The following is a 17959-nucleotide window of genomic DNA, read 5'->3' on the forward strand; positions in this document are numbered from 1 at the left end:
ACGGTTAGGCTGCAAAACTTATTATTTAATAAAACATGTAATAATTTTTTTTTGGTCAAATTTAACAATGCGGTTAGATTGTAAGGATATAGAGGACGTTAGCGTTAGCTTTTACCTCGTCTTAGTTTACTGACCCTTTAAAAGTGGAAAATGATACCATGTTATCTTGTGCACAGTAAAAGCTAATGCATGTATCTGTTTGTACTGTCTATTTAGTCACCTCTCTTTCCCTTACATTTTCAATGTCCATTAACTCTGATTCCAAACTAATACTAGCAGACTATTTTGCATTTTGTTCTTGCCAAAACAAGATGACAAGAAAACCTTGGTGTCATAAACAAAGAAAAAATCATATATATGGATTCATTTTTACAATATTCTATGTATGCACTAGGTGGCAGTAACTGCACAGTGTATTTGTTTATGAATTATAAACATTCACATCGTAGCTCAAATGCCCAAAAGTCGTCTTTGCAAAACCAAGTGGCGTTAAAGGGACAAGCAAAAGTTGAGATGCTCAGGCAGGGCAATTACAAATTAATGGTTGTTGTTGTTTTTTTTTTTTATTGCATAAGTAAAATTGTTACACACGCACATAAACTGCTGCCCATAGGGCAATAAGAAACTCACCTTGGCAGCTGCAAATTCATATGACCACAAAAAGTTATCACTAAAGCAGTATTATATTGCCAAATGCTTCCAGAAGAAATATTCATCCGAGTATTCCAGGCTTCTTTTTATTTCCCTTTTTAAAGGGACAGTCTAGTCAAAATTAAACTTTCAGGATTCAGATAGGGCATGCAATTTTAAACAACTTTCCAATTTACTTTTATCATCAAATTTGGTATTCTTTTTTGAAAGCTAAACCAAGGTAGGCTTATATGCTAATGTCTTCCTTGACAGCCACCTCTTATCTCAGTGCATTTTGACAGTTTTTCAAAGCTAGACAGTGCTAGTTTATGTGCCATATAGATAACATTGTGCTCACTGGGAGTCAGCACTGATTGGCTAACGTGCATGTATGTCAAAAGAGCTGAAAAAGGGTGCAGAAGCTTAAATACAAGGTAATCACAGAGGTGAAAGGTATATTAATATAATCCTGTTTTTGCAAAACTCAAAGTGATTATTAAACAATAAAAATTCTGGAGTAGACTGTCCCTTTAAGATGATTAGATAATGTTCAGTTACTGTTGTGATTCATATAGAGCATGCAATTTTAAGCAACTTTCTAATTTACTCCTATTATCAAATGTTCTTCATTCTCTTGGTATCTTTATTTGAATAGCAAGAATGTAAGTTTAGATGCTGGCCCATTTTTGATGAACAACCTGGATTGTTCTTGCTAATTGGTGGATAAATTCATCCACCAATAAACAAGTGCTGTCCAGGGTACTGGACTTTCTTTTTCAAATAGAGATAGCAAGAGAACGAAGTAACATTAATAATAGGAGTAAATTAGAAAGTTGCTTAAAATTGCATGCTCTACCTGAATCACTAAATAAAATATTTGGGTTCAGTATCCCTTTAAATAGGATCTGACTTGTGCATCTCCGTAAAATGGAAGAAACAAAAATATCACATTTACAAAATTATATTTTATTTCCTGTAAGTAGTTCAATTTTATTTATTTTTCTTTTATTGATTTACCCACCCCCGAAACTTGGAAAACCTCAATACATTTTTCATCATACAAATCTGCTTGCCTTGGCACTCAGTACCCAATACATTCTTCCTTGGCTTCCTGGAAATTAAAATACTTTTAATATGAAACCAGGATGTGTTTATAATGTGTCAGTATTATTTAACAGTAATTTAAAATATATTGGTGTACTAAACCAGGGTTCTTCAAACCTTTTTCCCCAAAGACCCAGTGCCATGATACCACATACCTTTGGGACCCAACAGGTCTTGCAAAGGGTACTGTGAGAGTGGCAGGTGTGGGATATTGATGCAGCTGCTGGGATTTATATAAGGCATTGTAAAAATGGGAGCTGACACAGGTCTGTGATTGCTCTTCCTAATCCACTGACTGGCAGAAAACTTTTTGTTCATCCTCCTCCTGATAGTGACTGCTCACACTACTGCAGTAACTTGCAAATACAGCTCCACTATTACATAATAATAGATTCATATATACTTTTTATGACTCCTTTATTTTACACAATTTATTACAAACTAGTGTTAAAGCCAGTGTACACAGGCCAAATTGTGTAATGAAAGAAATATACCTCTTAAGAGGCATATCTCTCTCCCTCTATCCATATCCCTCTATCCTCGATAAACGGAGGGTGCGTCACAACAAACTTCTTTTCCCTGCACACATATGTATTGCCTTTTTCCTTAGTTTCAGCCGCCATCACCCCATCTCAGTCTCGCTTAGCAGCACGGGCAGAAGAGTGTTGTGTAGCTTGCGCCCCTTTTGAAGTCTTGCAGGCTTTTGTCATCGCTCACTGCCGCCACTGATCCTTAATACCTCGTGATCGCTGGAAACTGATTTGAATCTTACAGACAAGTATGTTTGTCCTTGCAGTCTCTACTGCGCATTACTGCACCGGACAAACATAGCTAGCCTTTTATAATATAGGATGTTGATATGCATCTTGCATAAATGGATATAAAAGTGCAAATAAGAGAATGTTTTAATATGTTAGGGCAATTTATTATTGCAACATTCCTTGAATTAAACTGTGTTTTCAACCCCTTCAAAGAGGTTTACCACATAGTTACATTCAGCTTGAAAGCAGCAATGCACTACTGAACACAGGGTTAGCCAAAAAGTGACGTGTGTAACCACCAATCATCAGCTAGCTTCCAGTAGTGAAGGATATATACATATGTTTTTCAACCTAAGATGCAACGAAAACAAGGTACATTTGAAGTGGTAGTAAATGTCTTAAACTTACATGCTCTATCTGAATCATAAAAATGTTTGATTTTGACTTTCCTATCCCTTTTTTAAAGGAACAGTAAATGTAGAAATGTTACATAGTTCTGCATGTAACATTAACCTACTGACATCTGTAAAAAAACAAAACAAAACCCCCCCCCAAACATTTAACCATCTAACACTGTATTTACCTTAACTTTCTCGTTTCAAAAAGTCACGTGCTCTGTCTAATCAGAGTGAGAAGTGGCTCAGTTTTGAAAACAGAGGCTGATAAGGAAGGTTAGATAAGTATTTGGCAGGGCTAAATCTTTAAAATGCTTTATTATTTTTTTACAGGTGTTACTGTTATATAATTCTGCACATACTGCAGAATTATGTAACATTGACTTCTACGTTTACTGTCTCCAAGTTTAATCTTTTCTCCCAGGGGCTACTTAATATGCATTTTGTTCAAGAGGGTAATTAAGTAGGTTTAGGAGCGTGCATGTTTCTTGTATGTTAAAATATTGCTACAAGCAACGCTCCTGAGCCTACCTAGATATGCTCTTTAACAAAGGATACCAAGACTATGAAGGAAGTATTAGAGAGCATACACTTTTTTTTCTTTCTATCTGAATCATGAAAGTTTCATGTTGACGTTTGTCCTTTTGAGTTACAAGTTGTAATCGTTGGCTGTACTAAAAGTCTGTCTGTACAAAATGTTATGGAAATCACATTTGTGTCATGTCCATTGTATTGACCTGCTGTTGTTTTAATTTCTATAAAAGAAAGTAAATAAAACAGTGAAACCCATGTCCTCTCCACCAAATCTACTGGCATGCAAGAGCACCTACAGTATCCCACAAAAGTACACCCCTAACATTTGTGTAAATATTTTATTATATCTTTTCATGTAACAACACTGAAGAAATTACACTTTTCTACAATGTAAAGTAGAGAGTGTACAGCCTGTATAATATGTAACGGCTGTGTGTTGAGTTATTTTGAGGGGACAGCAAATTTAATGTCTAAACCGTTGGCAACAAAAGTGAGTACACCCCTAAGTGGAAATGTCCAAATTGGGCCCTATTAGCCATTTTCCCTCCCCAGTGTCATGTGACTCGTTAGTGTTACAAGGTCTCAGGTGTGAATGGGGAGCAGGTGTGTTAAATTTGGTGTTTTCGCTCTCACGCTCTCATACTGGTCACTGGAAGTTCAACATGGCACCTCATGGCAAAGAACTCTCTGAGGATCTGAAAAAAAGAATTGTTGCTCTACATAAAGGTGGCCTAGGCTATAAGAAGATTGCCAAGACCCTGAAACTGAGCTGCAGCACGGTGGACAAGACCATACAGCGGTTTCACAGAACAGGTTCCACTCAGAACAGGCCTTGTCATGGTCATCCAAAGAAGTTGAGTGCACGTGCTCAGCATCATATCCAGAGGTTGTCTTTGGGAAACAGAGGTATGAGTGCTGCCAGCATTGCTGCAGAGGTTGAAGGGGTGGGGGGTCAACCTGTCAGTGCTCAGACCATACACTGCAACAAATTGGTCTGCATGGCTGTCGTCCCAGAAGGAAGCCTTTTCTAAAGATGATGCACAAGAAAGCCCGCACACTTTGTTATATGATTGCACAAGGTTTGGACTAGGACAGTGATTTGCAACCTTTTTTTTCCCGTGGCACACTTTTTTACATTAAAAAATCCTGCGGCCCACCACCATCCCAAAATTTTACAAAATCACACATTGTAGCCTAATACAGTATATGTGTATATATATATATATATATATATATTTGAAAAAAGAGAACAGCACCCCTGAGATAGAACAAAAGCTAGAATAACTTCCATGCCTGTTCATTTAAATTATAACTCAGGGTGCAAATTTCTTTTAGCACACTATGCCCCTTCACAGAGAAAAAATATAACCTGTAGCATATCAGTCTGATCCTGCCCAATGACAGTCCAGCGCCGAAATACCAGGCAATTCTTCTCTGAACAAGGGAAGCAACAACCCCAGACGATCGTTTCGGCCTTCTGTGGGCCTCGTCAGTGAGGTGCAGTTGTATCTCTCTAAGGGCATGTGTGCAAGGGCTCCACGTCTGGCTTACCCATTACTCTTAGGGTGACCTAAGAGATTTGCATATTTGAAAAAAGAGAACAGCACCCCTGAGATAGAACAAAAGCTAGAATAACTTCCATGCCTGTTCATTTAAATTATAACTTAGGGTGCAAATTTCTTTTAGCACACTATGCCCCTTCACAGAGAAAAAATATAACCTGTAGCATATCAGTCTGATCCTGCCCAATGACAGTCCAGCGCCGAAATACCAGGCAATTCTTCTCTGAACAAGGGAAGCAACAACCCCAGACGATCGTTTCGGCCTTCTGTGGGCCTCGTCAGTGAGGTGCAGTTGTATCTCTCTAAGGGCATGTGTGCAAGGGCTCCACGTCTGGCTTATCCATTACTCTTAGGGTGACCTAAGAGATTTGCATATTTGAAAAAAGAGAACAGCACCCCTGAGATAGAACAAAAGCTAGAATAACTTCCATGCCTGTTCATTTAAATTATAACTCAGGGTGCAAATTTCTTTTAGCACACTATGCCCCTTCACAGAGAAAAAATATAACCTGTAGCATATCAGTCTGATCCTGCCCAATGACAGTCCAGCGCCGAAATACCAGGCAATTCTTCTCTGAACAAGGGAAGCAACAACCCCAGACGATCGTTTCGGCCTTCTGTGGGCCTCGTCAGTGAGGTGCAGTTGTATCTCTCTAAGGGCATGTGTGCAAGGGCTCCACGTCTGGCTTACCCATTACTCTTAGGGTGACCTAAGAGATTTGCATATTTGAAAAAAGAGAACAGCACCCCTGAGATAGAACAAAAGCTAGAATAACTTCCATGCCTGTTCATTTAAATTATAACTCAGGGTGCAAATTTCTTTTAGCACACTATGCCCCTTCACAGAGAAAAAATATAACCTGTAGCATATCAGTCTGATCCTGCCCAATGACAGTCCAGCGCCGAAATACCAGGCAATTCTTCTCTGAACAAGGGAAGCAACAACCCCAGACGATCGTTTCGGCCTTCTGTGGGCCTCGTCAGTGAGGTGCAGTTGTATCTCTCTAAGGGCATGTGTGCAAGGGCTCCACGTCTGGCTTACCCATTACTCTTAGGGTGACCTAAGAGATTTGCATATTTGAAAAAAGAGAACAGCACCCCTGAGATAGAACAAAAGCTAGAATAACTTCCATGCCTGTTCATTTAAATTATAACTCAGGGTGCAAATTTCTTTTAGCACACTATGCCCCTTCACAGAGAAAAAATATAACCTGTAGCATATCAGTCTGATCCTGCCCAATGACAGTCCAGCGCCGAAATACCAGGCAATTCTTCTCTGAACAAGGGAAGCAACAACCCCAGACGATCGTTTCGGCCTTCTGTGGGCCTCGTCAGTGAGGTGCAGTTGTATCTCTCTAAGGGCATGTGTGCAAGGGCTCCACGTCTGGCTTACCCATTACTCAGAAGGCCGAAACGATCGTCTGGGGTTGTTGCTTCCCTTGTTCAGAGAAGAATTGCCTGGTATTTCGGCGCTGGACTGTCATTGGGCAGGATCAGACTGATATGCTACAGGTTATATTTTTTCTCTGTGAAGGGGCATAGTGTGCTAAAAGAAATTTGCACCCTGAGTTATAATTTAAATGAACAGGCATGGAAGTTATTCTAGCTTTTGTTCTATCTCAGGGGTGCTGTTCTCTTTTTTCAAATATATATATATATATATATATATATATATATATATATATATACATACACATACATACACACACACACACTGTACTGTGCTGTCATGCCATGCCTCCTACAAACTATACATGACATATTGACACTCATTCACAAATAATCATAATGATTGTCTGTGAATTAATGTCAATGTCATGGTTGTAAATGATGTCTGATGAGCCTGTCACATACCTACCAATATTTCAAAATTTGAAAAAGGGACACCCCCGCACTGTTGTCAGTCTGCCGCGGCACACCTGAGGATCTCTCACGTGCCACGGCACACTAGTTGAAAAACACTGGACTAGGACACTTTTTTATTAAAATACTTTAAAAAATTTTTTATACTTTTTCACACACTTTTACCTTAGTTGACCCATTTATAATATGCACATAACTCAAATTGTTGTATGGCACTTTAAAGGGATAGGAAAGTCAAAATTAAACATGATTCAGATAGACCATGTTATTTTAAGACACTTAAATTCACTTCTTTTTTCAAATGTGTTTCATTCTCTTATTATCCCTTGTTAAAAAATGAATACGCACAAATCATACACTAGTGGGAGCTGTTGCTAATTGGTGCCTGCACACATTTGTCTCTTGTGATTGGCTAAATAGATATTTTCAGCTTTCTGTCAGTAGTGCAATGCTGTCCCTTCAGCAATAAATAACAAGATAATGAAGAAAATTTGATAATCGAATTAAATTGGAAAGTTGTTTAAAAATGTTATGTTCTATCTGAATCATAAAAGAATATTTGGGGGTTTACTATCCCATTAATATAAATGTGTCAACCCTTTTTTATATTTAAAAACCGAAGTCAAATCAAACCTTTGTGATTTACTTCTGTTATCAAATGTACTTTGTTGAAAAGAATACCTAGATAGCCTAGTAGCAGCAATGTATTACTGAGATCTATCTAGTGATTAGTGTTCACGCATATGCCTCTTGTCATTGGCTCACCACGTGTTCAGTTAGTGCATAATAGTTCCTTGCTGCTCTGGAGCTGCAAGCAGTAGAACTATAATGAAATGTTTGAACATATTTGTATGGCCCTTTAATACAGAACGGTTTTGGGAATATATCATTAATTGCACAGCTCTTTGCATGCAGTGATCAGTGTTACTTTTGTCACCTAGCAAAAACCAAATGCTAATTACTAAATATATTTTCATTTTGTAAGTGAAACATTTTTTTTTATTCATTTTAACCATTTCTTTACTTGCGAGCTGCTTAGCTAGTTAGTGTTCTACTCTGTGGTGAGAATCACATACCATATAACATGAATTTACCTCTGTTTATTTTCAGTGTTGCTGAACTTTAATTAAACTTTACAGTTTCCTCAGACATAAAACTGTAGTCTGAGGTAGCAGCTCCCCTGGGGCCTTTTAAAACTTGGTTTTTACATCTGAGAAAGCCCAGCTGCTTACCTCCCCCTGAAGCACTGGGGCATATTCACCTTGCTTACAGTGTAAAGAAAAGATGGCTGAAGATCAGCCCCTTTTCTTTGCTAGTCACGTAGCTCATAACATAATACAATAGGTATTGTATGTTGGCCGTTTAAACTACTAGGAGTTATTATAGCTGTGACTCAGTCAGACCACTGATGGTTTTTTGTAATGGATTTTACAAATAGTATGCACAAATGGTGGCCCTTAAAGGGACAGTGTACTGTATTTTTTACCCTTTTAATGTGTTCCCAGTCATACACTCCAGCAAATAAAAAATTATTAAATTGTTTACAAATAGCTCTTTTACTTTTATCTTGTTATTTTAAATTGATGTTTTTGCCTGTTGTATCCCCACTTATATTGAAAATTGCAGTACCCAATGACAAGTTAAAGAACAGCTATATATTTTTAATTATTTTATTTAAAATACAATGTTAATGAAAACTGCTGAATTTCTGAATAATTTTGGATTTGGGTATTTGTACCTGTATTATTTGTATGTTATACTTGTCATTATTACACCTACTACAGTAAGTGTTCACCACAAAGGAGTTAAACATGCATTTAACCTTTTTCATGTACATGACAAGAACGGGTCGTTATGCAAATCTCTGCTTGTAGCACATGACAAACCTACCTGATGCTGCTGTTTTCAGTCCCCTCACTGCAGGCTATGACCGTGTGTGGTGTAGTGCGGGGCGCTCCCAGAGCTGCATGGGAGCACTGTTGATGTCACCATGAAAACGCAACACATGGGGTTTTGCTAGAGAATGGGAATTTATAGGCTCCATAAAGAACAGGGCTCTATTTCTGTTTAAATGGAGTGATAGCAAAAAAGCAAAAAATTCTTTTTTTTAATGAGATATATATATATATATATATATATATATATATATATATATATATACTATAGATATTGGCCGTGCTAACCCTTCTCTGGTAAATGAGATTTATCATGGACTTTTAATATTAAGTTGCACACTAATGTTAGCGCGGTCCGGCAAAATTGCTTATTGCTAGCGTTAGCGCGCCACTTGTAATCTGGCCCATAGAAAATTGTTAGAAGTTCTTACTTGAACAAAAGTTTAAATTCTCAAATGCATTAAAGAAAATGCATTCTTGGGTATACATTTTCTATTAATGGGAATAAGAAAACTAAATGAAAGTGTGAGGAGAGGTTTGCAATAATTTTAGTTTACTGAACTAAACATTCTTTTCATCCTTATTTTTTTTTTCCTTCGCTAACTTTATGAGTAAAAAAAGAGATTTTAATATATTCTTCTGTGATGTAATTTTATGCCGACTAACTCTCCCCACGTGTCAGATCCTTTGACTCCCGCTCAAGGGACTCACGCTCAAATGGCGCCAAGTACATCTAGGGCGCCCATAGCGATTACTTTACAAGACATGGCGGCAGTCATGGATAATACACTGTCAGCGGTATTAGCCAGACTATCTGAATTTAGAGGTAAGCGAGATAGCTCTGGGGTTAGACGAAATACAGAGCATACTGACGCTTTAAGAACCATGTCTGATACTGCCTCACAATATGCAGAAGCTGAGGAAGGAGAGCTTCAGTCTGTGGGTAATGTTTCTGACTCAGGGAAGATGATGCAACCTGATTCTGATATTTCTACATTTAAATTTAAGCTTGAACACCTCTGCGTGTTGCTCAGGGAGGTTTTAGCTGCTCTGAATGACTGTGATACAATTGCAGTGCCAGAGAAATTGTGTAGACTGGATAAATACTATGCAGTGCCGGTGTGTACTGATGTTTTTCCAATACCTAAAGGTTTACAGAAATTATTAATAAGGAATGGGATAGACCAGGTGTGACGTTCTCTCCCCCTCCTATTTTTAGAAAAATGTTTCCAATAGACGCCACCACATGGGACTTATGGCAGACAGTCCCTAAGGTGGAGGGAGCAGTTTCTACTCTAGCAAAGCATACTACTATCCCTGTCGAGGACAGTTGTGCTTTTTTAGATCCAATGGATAAAAAATTAGGTTACCTTAAGAAAATGTTTATTCTACAGCCCCTTGCATGCATTGCTCCTGTCACTGCTGCTGCGGAGTTCTGGTTTGAGTCTCTGGAAGAGGCTTTACAGGTAGCGACTCCATTGGATGACATACTTGGCAAGCTTAGAGCACTTAAGCTAGCCAATTCTTTTGTTTCTGATGCCATTGTTCATTTGACTAAACTAACGGCTAAAAATTCTGGTTTTGCTATACACCCTACCTTGAGATGTGGGTGTCCTCTTGCAACTTCCTGTTGGATGATCCGTGGACTGGATACACCACAAGAGAAATAAATTTATCAGGTAAGCATAAATTGTGTTTTCATGAGGCTATCACGGGTTTGATGTTCAGCAACCAGGAGTTGTTTTTCAATGAGTTGTGGGTGGTAACCCCATTGGAGAAATTTTTCTGCCATTTCAGACAACTGTCTTATCTTATGGGTGTCATCAGTGTTGTTCCGAACTACTGTCAGGAGCTGCGAGGAGCTGACACCGTTCTTTTGAGTGTGAGGATGAAAACTGTTGTAGTGTAAAATAGAATTTTTATCGGTTTCTTTGTGAAAAAGGGTGGTGTGTAAAAAATCAATACCCATGGAGTCAGCTTTATAGATCTCTAGATCTAAAAAGTGAATTATCTCTCTAAAATATTGACTGGGTGAGTCAGAGGGATGCCTATGGGTGAATGGGTCTCTGATAGGCATCAGTCACACACACCCAGTCACCCCTAAGCATGCCTATCACCCAGACAACCCTAAGGGTGACTTGGTGAGTGATTAGCATGCTTATGATAAAAAGATACCTGACTGTGTAATTAAAAGATGTTAAAGATTATTATTGTTTTTAATTTTTTGTTTAAATATTTTTTGACTAGTGTGCACTTAATTTAAAAAAAAAATGTTATGTTCATTTTTTTTGCTGGCTTAAGATATAATTGAATTAAAGATATAGTTAGGTGTATTTTTTTTGCTGGCTTAAGATATAATTGAATTAAAGATATAGTTAGGTGTAATATAATTTTTAAACACTTTAAAACGTCATTAACTGTTCAAAAAATTATAAGCACATAACCTCATAAGTGACTTCAACATTTAACATGTGCACTTCTATAACGCATTGCAATTTTATTTTTTTAGCACTTCATTGAAATATTTTAATAATTGATGTCTGTATTCTATAATTTTAAACTTTATATAGCAGTAATAACAAACATTACTTAAAGATAGTACATTTTGAGAGATGCTAGAGGAAATAAATGTTGCTATGGTGATACTTATCATACAAAGCAGATAAGAATAAAACCTGTTATTTGAGGCTGAACTTTTGATCCCATGTCTAAATAAAGTCCATAATACATCTTTTCATTATAACTTACACAATTTGTTATATCAAATTTTTGAATATTAAAACCTAAATATTTCAATTATTTAGAAAAATATATTTTTATTATGAATCTAATCTATATTTAGCAAAGAATAATAAAATTCAGATTTCATTCTATGGTCAAAATGTTTAAGATTTAAACATAATAATTTATTTATTTATAAAATATTTTACCAGGAAGGATACATTGAGATTTCTCTCGTTTTCAAGTATGTCCTGGGATCACAAAACATTGCATTGATACAATAGGGTACAGTAAAATACAAAAACAATAATAATACACAATATATGCAAAAATTAACATAGAACAGGTAGGAAATATTTAATCAACCATGACAGGTGCATTCTGTTTTGAGATATGTAGAGAGGGATCTCGTAAAGGATATTAGGCTTGGGGAAGGTTTGAAAGTGTGAGGGAGGTCATTCCATAACTGGTGCTCTGTAGGAAAAGGAGGATCGAGCTGCTTTCTTTTTGTATTGAGGCAAGCTAAATAATGTGCTGGTACTGGATCGGAGGTTATAGGAGGTCGGAATAGCCGAGGAGAGCATTCTGCTCAGGTAGGGTGGAAGCTTCCCAGAAAGGCTCTTAAACACAAGGCAGGAAAGATGGAGGGTGCATTAGCCAGTAAACTGCGACAGCCAGTTTAGTTCTTTTAGCATGTCACAATGGTGGGTCCTGTAGTTACATTGTAGTACTAAGTTTATTAAGGTGTATTTTATTAAGATGAATAACTAAAATGAATAAGATATATTCAAATGTTTTTAATTAATATAATTTATAATTAATAATAATTAGAATATATAAGAAGGATTAGGTTTATATTTCTCAAGAAATTAATCGATATATGTGTGTATATATAGTGATGTACATAGCATTAAAAATTATATGAGCACAGTGTTATCTATATGAAAAACATGAACTAACACCCTCTAGTGGTGAAAAACTGTTAAAATGCATTCTGAAAAGAGGTGGCCTTCAAGGTCTAAGAAATTAGCATATGAACTTCCTAGGTTAAGCTTTTAACTAAGAATACCAAGAGAACAAAGCAAATTTGGTGATAAAAGTAAATTGGAAAATTGTTTAAAATTACATGCTTTATCTGAATCATGAAAGTTTATTTTGGACTAGACTGTCCCTTTAACTTTTTGCGATCGCTTTGTTCTGATGCCGGTACATCAATCACAAAGTTTCGCTGTTGAGGACAATGCGCATGCGTGTCTCATAAACGCGCTTCTATACCAGGAGTGAGTTCAATGAGACATGCAACTGTAGTTGAAGTTGGGGGCGTAGAGTGAGGATATTCACCACTGGGGGACCAATCAGAATCGTTAAGACGATATTCATCATTTAAAAAAAATAATATTTTTCTTTTTATCCAGGCGGAGGGATGGCAATATATATAAGCGGATTGTAAGGTACAATTATAAACTTATTAGATAATATATAAAAAAAAAATCCTGAATTAAACTCAGCATAATTTTATATGTATTTTGTGTTGTGGCATAGAGGTGCTTGATAGTTTACTTTCACTTTAAAGGGACAGTATACACCAATTTTCATATAACTGCATGTAATAGACACTACTATAAAGAATAATATGTTCAGATACTGATATAAAAATCCAGTATAAAACTGTTTAAAAACTTACTTAGAAGCTCACAGTTTAGCTTTGTTAAAAAAGTAGCTAGAACACCCACTTTAGGGGACTTCCGGTTTGGAGGCGGAGCGAAGAGGTTGGTTGCTACTTTGCGCGCCGAATACAGGGTATGCTACATCACCCCTACGCTAACGCTCCTTGTTCGGCAACGATACATGTAGGCTGGACACTGGGCGTTACGGGAGTCGGGAAGACAGAGACAGCTTCGTGATTGAAGCACTGCCACCCGGGAGCGGCAATTTGAAGCATAGATGCACAACGCCGACTGGATTGAAGAGCCTGTGCCCCACGCTGGTTTCACAGTATTTGATCTGATCGAGAGACCGACAACTCTTGAGGACTACAAGCTATCATAAGGTGCCCCAGCTCAATGGGAAATAACAGATACTCCCCCTTCCTCTGGATATGAAAAGACTCTTTACACTAACAGGAGCAAGCTGGAGTATGATATACCTCGGTATTCTCATAAAACTTTGGGGCTTGGTTAGGAGTCTGAAAATCAGAGCAATTTTATTTAAAAATACTCAAAACTATACATTGAAAAAAAAATCTGTATGGGCTATATAAATGGATCATCTACAAAACATTTATGCAAAGAAAAATCGAGTGTATAATGTCCCTTTTAAGCTCTATGTGTAATGCGGCCACCTACTTTATACTGGTAGACAAACTGTATTCCCCACGGTAAACTTGTACATGAATATTTATTAAAAATAATATACAATTAAAAATGCCAAATGCACTGATTCAAACTTGTATGACAGGGACCTGGTCAGGAACAGGAGTTGTCCTGTACCATAGATGTAAGGGAATTGAAAGCGATATGAATTCCGCCTCAACAGACGCTATTTCTAAGCAATAAGGCTTAACCCTGCCCCTGATGTCACTGGCACGTAATGGTGTGTACTGACGCTTTTTTAGGAATGATGTGTGCATGTCCTGTAGTGGCTTTTATATCCAATAAGAGGAAATTGGCAAAATCTGTTGTAAAAATTCACCATCTTTGTTCAAAACTTAGGGCTAGTTCTTTAAAACTATGGGTCAGGGGCGGACTGATCAGCGGGCAAATAGGACCTGGGCTGAGGGCCCAGCATGTAGGGGGGGCCACAAATGGCATCTACATGTGTCTGGTGTGCTACTTAACTGCTTAGTTACTCATAGGGCAGCTGTCAATCAGGTTAAGTGTGGGTTTAGTGAGGGCCCTGGATTGGATGTGGGGTTTGTTGTTTGGGGGCCCCATAGTGGGGGCCTTGTATCTGGATGTGGGGTTTGTTGCTTAGGGGCCCTAGAGTGTTTGGGGGTCCTGGCCCTGGAGGTTGGGGGCACTGTCTCTGGCCCTGGAGGTTGGGGGGGCTGGGGACAGGGAGGCTACCATGTTCATTTGTATACATTTGAATAAATTTGGGTGAGTGTGAGACAGTGGGGGCCCTTCCCTAATTTTTGCCCGGGGCCCTGATTGGTCTCAGTCTGCCCCTGACTATGTTCATTGACCATACACTATTTTAGTTTCTAGTTACTTGATTCCAAAGAGTGTGTGTATGTATATGTATATTATCTAAGGGAAAAGAAAATGTATTATTAATATAGATAGCCACGAAATATGTATCAAAGGTATAATATCTATATAATACAATGTCATGGCTAAATTGTGAATTATAACAAGGTTATAAGAAATAGGAATAAAATATGTATATATGCAATAAAAGGTACAAGCATATACCGCAAAATAAACATACTGTACATTTCTATATCTTACAAAAAATTATGCAGCTCAAAGTCTTTGTTGAGCTCACTGAGGATAAGGGTGTCCAGAGCATTGATTAACTTCATCTCCAAGTGGCCCAACATACCCTGAATGTCCCTAACTCTACAATTTGTACTAACTCTGTCAGCAACATTCTTATTGTGCTTTTTGCAAAAATGAAGCAGAAAGGGAATATTTTATGAAACCTTTTTCTATATTGTAAATATGTTCACTGAGTCTAGTTTTTAAAGTGAATGTAAATTTTGATGATAAAGTGCCCGTTTTTTAAAACTTTGATTTAAAAAAAAGGAGCACTTTAATTAATCAAAATTTGCAATTTACTTGTGTCTGATTCAACGCCGTGATTGGAGGAAGCCGGATTTCTCATTTTAGACCCAGGAAGAGGCAAAGGAAGCGATGCAGCACAAAACAAGTGAAATGTAAATTTTGATGAATTAAAGTGCCCCTGTTTTTAATCGAAGTTTTAAAAACCGGGCACTTTATCATCAAAATTTACATTCACTTTAAGTCTAGAGGTGTGACCTATGTAAGCTAGATTACATGAGCAGTGTAAAAGATATACTACATTGTTACTGTTGCAAAGTGATGCATTTGGAAACATTTCCTCAGTGCAGTTTCTGAGAAAAAAACAGACATTTGCAAATACTGTCAAAAGAAATATGCTATTCCAAATGCTACCAGGATGACAACACATCATTGCATGCCAGAGGTGTCCTAAAGATATAAAAAAAATGTAACCTCTTAAAATGTCAAACGACTAAGGACGTACCCTGTACGTCCTCAGGGGTTTTGAGCGGTGGAAGCGATCCTGATCGCTTTCACGGTATTGCCATGATGCCTGGATATTGAGGCATCACTGCAATACCTTTTTTTACACACTGATGCGGAGAGAGCCACTCTGTGGCCCTCTCTGCATCGGCCAGCGATGGTGCCGATCATTGGTGGGTGGAAGCCATTGCAGGGAGGTGGGTGGGCAGCACATCGCTGGCGCACTTCTGGCCAGCAGTGGGAAATCACTCTCGGGTGCACGTGGGGGGGGACGGGGGTTGTGTACAACAAACAGCTGCCAGTACCCAAAATAGTGGCAAATAGTTAGTGGGGGGAGGGTTAGAGAGCTGTTTGGGAGCGCTCAGGGAGGTTGGGTAGTAAGGGGGGATCCTACACTGCAGAAAATATATAATTTAAAAAAAAAAAAAAAAAAAAAAAATTTTATTTTTATTCTGGCAGACTTTCTGCCAGTACTAAAGATAGCGGTGACAATAGTGAGGTGGTGGATTGAAGAGAGCTGTTTGAGAGTGGTCAGGGAGGGATCAAGGGGTGGGATGTTTCTGGTAGGAGGCTGATCTCTACACTAAAGCTAAAATTAACCTTTCTAGCTCCCTACAAGCTACCTAATTATCCCCTTCACTGTTAAGCCTAATACTAGTGTGGTGCGCAGCGGCATTTAGCGGCCTTCTAATTACCAAAAAGTAATGCCAAAGCCATAAATGTCTGCTATTTCTGAACTAAGGGGATCCCTAAAAAGCATTTACAACCATTTGTGCCATAATTGCACAAGTTGTTTGTAAATAATTTCAGTGAGAAACCTAAAGTTTGTGAAAAAGTTAGTAAAAAAGTTACCAATTTTCTTTTGATTGCATTTGGCGGTGAAATGGTGGCATGAACTGTACAAAAATGGGCCTAGATCAATACTTTGGGTTGTCTACTAAAAAAATATATACATGTAAAGGGTTATTCAGGGATTCCTGATAGATATCAGTGTTAAAATGTAACTTATGCAAATTTTGAAAAAGGAAAATGGTTTGGAAATAGCAAAGTGCTACTTGTACTTATTGCCCTATAACTTGCAAAAAAAAGCAAAGAACATGTAAACATTGGGTATTTCTAAACTCAGGACAAAATTTAGAAACTATTTAGCATAGGTGTTTTTTAATGGTTGTAGATGTGTAACAGATTTTGTTGGTCAAAGTTAGAAAAAGTGTATTTTTCTTCTGTTATGTGTGATCAGTCCACGGGTCATCATTACTTCTGGGATATAACTCCTCCCCAACAGGAAATGCAAGAGGATTCACCCAGCAGAGCTGCATATAGCTCCTCCCCTCTACGTCAGTCCCAGTCATTCTCTTGCACCCAACGACTAGATAGGATGTGTGAGAGGACTATGGTGATTATACTTAGTTTTTATGACTTCAATCAAAAGTTTGTTATTTTACAATAGCACCGGAGCGTGTTATTACTTCTCTGGCAGAGTTTGAGGAAGAATCTACCAGAGTTTTTTACTATGATTTTAACCGGAGTAGTTAAGATCATATTGCTGTTCTCGGCCATCTGAGGGAGGTAAAAGCTTCAGATCAGGGGACAGCGGGCAGATGAATCTGCATTGAGGTATGTAGCAGTTTTTATTTTCTGAATGGAATTGATGAGAAAATCCTGCCATACCGTTATAATGACATGTATGTATACACTTCAGTATTCTGGGGATGGTATTTCACCGGAACTACTCTGTTAAAAGTCACTAATCCTTTTAATAAGTATTTATCATGTTAAACGTTTTTGCTGGAATGTAGAATCGTTTACATTTCTGAGGTACTGAGTGAATAAATATTTGGGCATTATTTTCCACTTGGCAGTTGTTTGGTTTTAATTGTGACAGTTTCGTTTCTCTTCACTGCTGTGTGTGAGGGGGAGGGGCCGTTTTTGGCGCTCTTTGCTACGCATCAAAAATTTCCAGTCAGTTACTCTTATATTTCCTGCATGATCCGGTTCATCTCCGACAGATCTCAGGGGTCTTCAAACTTCTTTAGAGGGAGGTAGATTCTCTCAGCAGAGCTGTGAGAATTTTATATTGACTGTGAATAAAAACGTTGCTCTGTAATTTTTATGTCAAATTTAATTATTGTTATGTTGCTAATGGGAACAAACCTTTGCTAAAAGTTGTGTTGTTTTAAAGTTTGATGCTATAACTGTTTTTCAGTTCATTATTTCAACTGTCATTTAATCGTTTAGTACCTCTTTGAGGCACAGTACGTTTTTGCT

The 17959-nt window shown here is 37.8% G+C and overlaps 1 protein-coding gene across 2 annotated transcripts in view; it reads left to right on the plus strand.

Annotated features, from left to right (window-relative positions):
* The window catches only part of SRFBP1 (serum response factor binding protein 1), a 307243-nt gene that overhangs the window by 62006 nt on the left and 227278 nt on the right, over nt 1–17959 (plus strand). The gene's annotated exons all lie outside the window — the stretch shown is intronic.

This window comes from Bombina bombina, chromosome 2 (genome assembly GCF_027579735.1).
Source record: "Bombina bombina isolate aBomBom1 chromosome 2, aBomBom1.pri, whole genome shotgun sequence".
In the NCBI taxonomy this organism is placed as follows: domain Eukaryota; kingdom Metazoa; phylum Chordata; class Amphibia; order Anura; family Bombinatoridae; genus Bombina; species Bombina bombina.